The sequence below is a fragment of the Microcebus murinus genome, chromosome 26, assembly GCF_040939455.1.
Source record: "Microcebus murinus isolate Inina chromosome 26, M.murinus_Inina_mat1.0, whole genome shotgun sequence".
Lineage (NCBI taxonomy): Eukaryota > Metazoa > Chordata > Mammalia > Primates > Cheirogaleidae > Microcebus > Microcebus murinus.
The window spans coordinates 20,430,788-20,439,140 of NC_134129.1; the positions used below are offsets into that span (position 1 = coordinate 20,430,788).

The window sequence follows — 8,353 nt, forward strand, 5'->3', positions numbered from 1 at the left end:
TCAGGTAGTCATTTTACACAAGAGCAGGTATTTGTAGTTTAGTATTTCTACACAGGGTTACATTGCTGCTTAAGCATTTGAAATTGCAGGTTTCTAAAGAAAAGTAATGCCATGGTCTTCTTGGGGTTGTTCAAGAAGTATACATGTTTTTGACAAACTCCACATTTTCTGCCCCACTGTGAAACAGGTTTTTTTTTTGTGATTAAAAATGAATATGTGTTAGTCTAGATCCCAGAAGCAATGAAAAAGTAAACTTGTCTACAAGTAGGTGCAGTAATCAATCAGTGTTTTTTTTTCTTCCACAGCATAGGAAAAAAAAAAAGTTGCCAAAATATATCACCCAGATAAAATATTGAAATAAATTAAATTCTAAAAGAGTAATAATAGATATTGCGCTTTTCAAAATATATTACTCTCTATATTTATGTTTTTTTAAAAAAGATTTCTCTTTTATTATTCAAAAGACAATGACTAGTAGTTTAGTCTCTAGCAGAAATAACAAATGCCAGGCAGATAACAGAAAAACGAGATGAAGACCCAAAAAGAAAGAATGCTTTTAATTACGTCTGTGCCTGTGGTTTGAAATAAACATTTTATAAGTGCTGCAATTTTTTTTAAATGTGCTTCTTGAAATGGAAATTACATCACAGTGGCTATACGTAAATACTACAGTGGAAAAAACAATGCAAAATCCTATACATATTAACACTATTATCTACTCTATCTGTTAGTAACATATTGGTGCTATTTTTAAAGTATTGTTTATCACTTATATCTAGTGATATACATTGATTTCTAAGTTACATGTAGATTATAAAATTCAATTATTTTGTAAGATCTGAAGCTGATAAATGTTTCAAGAAGCTTCAGTATAACTAGTGACAAGTTTTCTGATGAAGTAGTAGAGTCTCCTAACATTTATCTAGCACTTCCCACATATCAGGCACTGTGCTAAGTGCTTTACATACATCATATAATTTTCACTCGAGAAAAAAAACCCTGTGAAACTTATTTCATAACCATTGTTTTACAGTTGAGAAAGTAAATCTCAGAGGCCAATTAGCTTGCCCAGGATCGTATGGGTAGTAGGTGATATACCGATTAAAATCCAAAACACCTGTTCCTAATTGCTAAGCTGTAATGCCTCCCCTTGGCAGACTTATGTTGAGGACTTGGTATATGCCAAGCCCCCCATTATTTTGTTAACTGTGTACAACAGCCATGTAGGGGTAGGTGTCTACCCATTTTAAAGAGGAGCAAAGACATCCAGTGGTCACGATGTTAGCAAGTTAAGTGTATTAAAATGGCAAAGCCAAGATCTAAGTTTGAGACAGTCTAAATCCATAGCCTTGCTTATACTAATTGTCACATCTGGCTAAAAGAAAACAAAAGCATTGTTTTACTCTATGCACATCCTAATGCAGGCTCGCATTGCCCTAATAGCTGGGAATATATTTTGAAAGCGATAGGTATAATTATGACTGTCATTATTGCATATTTTCCCAGTCAAGTTCAGAAGGAATCTTTTGCAAGCACTTAGAGAATTCTTTGGGAACATGTCAAGGATGCTGAGCTGTATTTTCTGAAACAGATTTGAATATTTAAACTCAGATTCAATAAATGCAGTTTGAAAATGTAATGAGGAACTTTAGAAGAAATAAGATTACGTGTTTCTGATTCCAGTACAGATACTTTACCATATTCCCAGAACAAGAGAGAAATTGGCGCAAGAAAACACGACCATCCTCTAAACAGTCCCCACTGTCTATGGATTTAGCTGTCAATTATGAGAGTGCAATCAGAACTCTTTAAAATGAAAACTGAAAGAATATACATGTAATGCAATACCAGTAAGTTGATTTTTTTTTGCTTGTACTTTATTTTTTAACTTATATCATCACAAGTACTTCCACGAAGCTTTTTATGATTTTAGACTTGCAGGACAGGAATATCTCTGTCCACAAATTGTATTTAACAAGTACAAGTGTAAGGCCGGGCGCGGTGGCTCACACCTGTAATCCTAGCACTCTGAGTGGCCGAGGCGGAAGGATCGCTTCAGCTCAGGAGTTCAAACCAGCCTGAGCAAGAACGAGACCCCATCAATACTAAAAAATAGAAAGAAATTAATTGGCCAACTAAAAATATATAGAAAAAATCAGCCGGGCATGGTGGCGCATGCCTGTAGTCCCAGCTACTTGGGAAGAGGCTGAGGCAGGAGGATTGCTTGAGCCCAGCAGTTGGAGGTTGCTGTGAGCAAGGCTGACGCCACGGCACTCACTCTAGCCTGGGCGACAGAGTGAGACTATGTCCCAAAAAAAAAAAAACAAGTACAAGTGTAAGATAAATTTTGTAGCAATAGGAGAACCTGTGAATTGGGAGAAATGGCACCTTTTTGCCCCCTTTTTTGTGTGCCCTCGCTTCACCCTTGCCATGCTTCCTCATCCACTAAAGAAAGTGTACAGATGTCAGTAGTCGTAGGTACCAGCAAGGAAGGACAAAGCATGGAGTCAGCCTTACCCCAGGTTAACAAAAATGCATCACAGGAAATACAGATGAAGCTGAAAAGGAAGCACTTAGAAAGAGAGCAAATTTAACGACGTACTGAGAGCCCAAGGAATAAGGATCCAAGGAAGAGCACGTGAAAACCATTTAAGCTCTGAAGCCTTAAGTCTCCAGGGACTAAAGGAGCAAGACCATTCACTTAATGGAATGCTAATGTTTATTATTTCTCACACTCAACTTGCTTTCCACTTACAGAGTCACAAATGTTCCCACTAAGCTGCCTATTATTTTAACTTGCAGGACAAAATGCCTCTGCCTATAATTTCATTTCATACGCGTACTATACCTGTGAGATCGTGCCTTTAAACGTCACTGATGGGAATGCTAAGTCGGGAATAGACTGAGTTCTCTCTCCTCCACGCTCGATTCCAAAGCTACAAAAAAAAAAAAAAAAAAAATAGGACTCTAATTTTGTCCCAGCTTGAAAGCTCAGGTGCTCTCTCTCCCGAACTAAACAAAAAGTCCCCAGAGGTTTAGGCCTGGTGTTCAAATTTCCAGAAGCCATTTCCATGGCCTCTTGGATAGGGAGTCGATTCTCACCAAAAAAAAAAAAAGCTAAGCTAAAAGAAAACATAATGGATAATCCTAGCACTCTGGGAGGCCAAGGCAGGTGGCTCTCTCAAGATCAGGAGTTCGAAACCTGCCTGAGCAAGAATGAGACCCCATCTCTACTAAAAAATAGAAAGAATTAATTGGCAAACTAAAAATATAGAGAGAAAAAATTAGCCGGGCATGGTGGCGCATGCCTGCAGTCCCAGCTACTCGGGAGGCTGAGGCAGGAGGATCGCTTGAGCCCAGGAGTTTAAGGTTGCTGTGAGCTAGGCTGACGCCACGGCACTCACTCTAGCCGGGGCAACAGAGTGAGACTCTGTCTCAAAAATAAATAAAATGAAATAAAATAAATAATTAGACATCATGATATGTGCTAAGAAGAAACAAAAAGCACCCCAAGATAGAAAATAGTTAAAGTAGACTCTTTTAGATAGGGCTGCACTTGGGGATATTTAACAGAATTCTTAGCTGCAAACAGCAGAGGCCAGCTCTAGCTCGTTACTAGAAAACATTGGAAATCTATCACATCACTTGCAAAGCTGCTGGGAGGAATGGAGAACCAGGCTCTGAGGAGCAGTCCCGGGATGGAACTCAGAACCACAAGATAAAACTGGTTTGATGAAATAGCTGCTGTTTCCATTGACCCACCACAACCCGAAGTAACTCATCTCTGCTGTCTGTGGTATGAAGAACTTGACTTTCTAAATACCGACAAAATACCATCTTTCCCCCAAAATAAGACAGGGTCTTATATTTATTTTTCCTCAAGAAGGCACTCTAGGGCTTATTTTCAGGGGAGGTGTTGTTTATTTTTTAAGTACGGTACAACCATCTCCATTGATTCCAATAGAGTGAAGTCGTCTTCTTCTGGAACATCATCCTCACTCTCCAGACCCCGAATCCCATCCTGAATGTCTTGCGACTCTATTTCCTTTAGAACCACTGGCCCCGATCTCTCCTGTGGAGCACTAGAGCTCTCACGGGGCAGATGAGAAGGGCTGCTCATGTTCTTTCCCGCTCCGCGACCACACGCATGGGTTGTGCAGATGCGCTGTGCAGCCACGCCCGTCACTAGGGCTGATTTTCATAGCCACGCCCATCACCAGGGCTGATTTTCATAGCCACGCCCGTCACCAGGGCTGATTTTCATAGCCACGTCCGTCACCAGGGCTGATTTTCATAGCCACGCCCGTCACCAGGGCTGATTCTCATAGCCACGCCCGTCACCAGGGCTGATTCTCATAGCCACGCCCGTCACCAGGGCTGATTCTCATAGCCACGACCGTCACCAGGGCTGATTCTCATGGCCACGCCCACCACTAGGGCTGATTCTCACGGCCACGCCCGTCACCAGGGCTGATTCTCACGGCCACGCCCGTCACTAGGGCTGATTCTCACGGCCACGCCCGTCACTAGGGCTGATTTTCACGGCCACGCCCGTCACCAGGGCTGATTTTCATAGCCACGCCCATCACCAGGGCTGATTTTCATGGCCACGCCCATCACCAGGGCTGACTTTCATAGCCACGCCCGTCACCAGGGCTGATTTTCATAGTCACGCCGGTCACCAGGGCTGATTTTCATAGCCACGCCCGTCACTAGGGCTGATTTTCATAACCACGCCCGTCACCAGGGCTGATTTTCATGGCCACGCCCGTCACTAGGGCTGATTTTCATAGCCACGCCCGTCACCAGGGCTCATTTTCATAGCCACGCCCGTCACTAGGGCTGACTTTCAGGGTGGGGCTTCTATGGCGCACATGCTCAGACATCCTGCCGGGGCTCACTTTATGGGCAGGTCTTATTTTCAAGGGAACACGGTACTGCAACTTCTACGTCTGTCAAAGCCCAGACACCGGGTAGGCCGGCCCGCGCGCCGTGGCCATCCCCCTTCTCGCTCCGGTCCGGCTCAGGCGTGCGCCCAGCGGGCGTCGGACGGGCGGCTGTCCCGCGCTCTCCAGGCCTAGGCGGGCAGGGGACGAAGGCCGGGCCGCAGCCCCGCGCCGCGTGGGCGCGCCACCCCTCCGGCAGCCGCGCCAGGGCGAGTGGCCGCGAGCCCCCGGAGGCAGCGCGGAGGAGGCCCCCCAGGGAAGGAGACGGAGGCCCGGCTGCCCCCGCGCGCCCGGGGCCGCCCGCCGCGCAGCGCAGGGAAGCGCGGGCAGCCGAGAACTCCTTCCTGCTACTTCCCCCGGCACTGCCGCTTCAGCTTCCCGGCGAGGTGGGAGACCTCCCTCCCTGTTTGCAGACTTCCGTGGAGACCCTTATTTTTCCCCCCTACTGAGGATAAAGGGCTCTGGAATAGAAGAGTCAGAGGAAATTAACCGTCCACAACTCCTTGGATCTCACCTGGCTCCCTTTTGGGGGCGGAAGACCACATTGGAGCGCCTCACCGAGATGCAGGGATGGAACAACCTACCTTGCAGCTTCTCTGCAGTGCGGCTTGCCTAATTTGCCCCTGGGAATGGAGAGGAGACTTGTGACAACCCGATGAGGCACTGAAAGCCAAATGGCAAAGAAGGTATCACAGGACCGACTAGTTGCCGTTTGGGAGGAACACACCCGTTTCTGAATGTAATTGGAGGAAGAGAAACTGAGTTTCCCCATTTTTGCCAAGGTCTTGAAGACAATTCAATGTATTGTTCATTCGATGTAAGATGAGAACTTCATAAAGTATTCTGTCCACGAGCGTAAAGGATGACTACCCCAGCCCTGCTGCCCCTCTCTGGACGTAGGATACCACCTCTGAACTTGGGGCTGCCCTCCTTCCCACATCACAGGGCTACCTTGAGACTTTCTGAGAAGTTTATCCTTCTCCTTATTCTTAGTGCCTTCATCACCCTGTGTTTCGGGGCATTCTTTTTCCTTCCAGACTCTTCGAAACACAAACGCTTTGATCTGGGTTTAGAAGATGTGTTAATTCCTCATGTCGATGCTAAAGGGGCTAAAAACTCCGGAGTGTTCCTGATCCATGGACCCGATGAACACAGACACAGGGAAGAAGAAGGACGTCTGAGAAATAAAATTCGAGCTGACCATGAGAAGGCCCTGGGAGAAGCAAAAGAAAAATTAAGAAAGTCAAGAGAGGAAATTCGAGCAGAAATTCAGACAGAGAAAAATAAGGTAGTCCAAGAAATGAAGACCAAAGAGAAGAAGACACTGCCACCAGTCCCTATTCCAAACCTTGTAGGAATAAATGGTGGAGACCCAGAAGATAATGACATAAGAGAGAAAAGGGAAAAAATTAAAGAGATGATGAAACATGCCTGGGATAATTATAAGACATATGGGTGGGGACATAATGAACTCAGACCTATTGCAAAGAAAGGACACTCCACTAACATATTTGGAAGTTCACAAATGGGTGCTACCATAGTAGATGCTTTGGATACCCTTTATATCATGGGACTTCATGCTGAATTTCTGGATGGGCAAAGATGGATTGAAGACAACCTTGATTTCAGTGTGAATTCAGAGGTATCTGTGTTTGAAGTCAACATTCGATTTATTGGAGGCCTACTTGCAGCATACTACCTTTCAGGAGAGGAGATATTCAAGAGTAAAGCTGTGCAATTGGCTGAGAAACTCCTTCCTGCCTTTAACACACCTACTGGGATTCCCTGGACAATGGTGAATCTGAAAAGTGGAGTGGGCCGAAACTGGGGCTGGGCATCTGCAGGTAGCAGCATTCTGGCTGAATTTGGTACACTGCATATGGAGTTTGTCCATCTCAGCTACTTGACAGGGGACCTGGTTTACTACAAAAAGGTCATGCATATTCGGAAACTACTTAGGAAAATGAATCGTCCAAATGGTCTTTATCCAAATTATTTGAATCCAAGAACAGGGCGCTGGGGTCAGTATCATACATCAGTCGGTGGTCTGGGAGACAGTTTTTATGAATACTTACTGAAAGCATGGTTGATGTCGGATAAAACAGACCATGAGGCAAGAAGGATGTATGATGATGCTATTGAGGCTATAGAAAAACATCTTATTAAGAAGTCCCGTGGAGGTCTTGTCTTTATTGGAGACTGGAGGAATGGGCACTTGGAAAAGAAGATGGAGCATTTGGCCTGCTTTGCTGGGGGAATGTTTGCACTAGGAGCAGATGGTTCCAGAATGGATAAAGCTGGTCATTATTTAGAGCTGGGAGTGGAAATTGCACGTACATGTCATGAGTCGTATGACAGAACTGCATTAAAACTAGGTCCTGAATCATTCAAGTTTGATGGTGCAGTGGAGGCTGTAGCTGTCCGGCAGGCTGAAAAATATTACATCCTCCGTCCTGAAGTAATTGAAACCTATTGGTACCTATGGCGATTCACTCACGATCCAAAATATAGGCAGTGGGGCTGGGAAGCAGCACTGGCCATTGAAAAGTATTGCCGAGTCAGTGGTGGATTTTCTGGGATCATGGATGTATATTCCTCTATTCCTACATATGATGATGTACAGCAAAGCTTCTTTCTTGCTGAAACATTAAAATATTTGTATCTGCTGTTCTCTGGTGATGACCTTTTACCTTTAGACCACTGGGTGTTTAATACAGAGGCTCACCCTCTGCCTGTGTTACATTTAGCCAGCACCAAACTTTCAGGTAATCCTGCTGTTCGATGAAAGCAGCTGCAGAAGGACGATTCTCACCTGTGTTTTGTTTACATGGACCACTATAGAATTAGTCTGGAGAGGCAGCCTTTGAAAATCTGGACCTCTAAGTCAACGTGGCAGGGTGAAACTATTCCCCGAAAGACTTTTCAACTTGTAGATGTATCAACTTTGAAATTATTCCATTTTATACCTGACCAAAACATGTTCTGGTATGTGCTTTGATTCTTAATGAGGTGGTCACATGAAAAATGATTCCTATTACAACTGTATTGTTTTTAGAGTCTTGGAGGCTAGACTTCAAGCCAAGAATATAGAGCACCTTGCAGGAGTTAAGGCTGGCTTTTGGAACCAGTTATATATTTGTTTCCTCCTACAGTGGAGCAGCTTTCAAATAAAATATTTACACATTGTTTATCCCTTTTTTTCTTCATTTTAATAATGGAATGAACTAAGATAAATAAGAACAAAAGAATAGTATATAACTGCATCGGTGACGAGAAGACTTGAAAAAGGAACAGAAAGTACTTGTCCCTGTCTGAATTTTCAAGTTCCCTGTTGGATGACCAGACTGGCAACTGTTTCAAATCCCAATCTATTTCATTGAAATTTCTTGGTTAAATTTAATTTTCTC

At 44.2% G+C, this 8,353-nt stretch overlaps 1 pseudogene; it reads left to right on the plus strand.

Annotated features, from left to right (window-relative positions):
- Positions 1-5,184: 5,184 nt before the first annotated feature.
- Positions 5,185-8,136, plus strand: LOC105859321 (mannosyl-oligosaccharide 1,2-alpha-mannosidase IB pseudogene; annotated as a pseudogene).
- Positions 8,137-8,353: the final 217 nt, after the last annotated feature.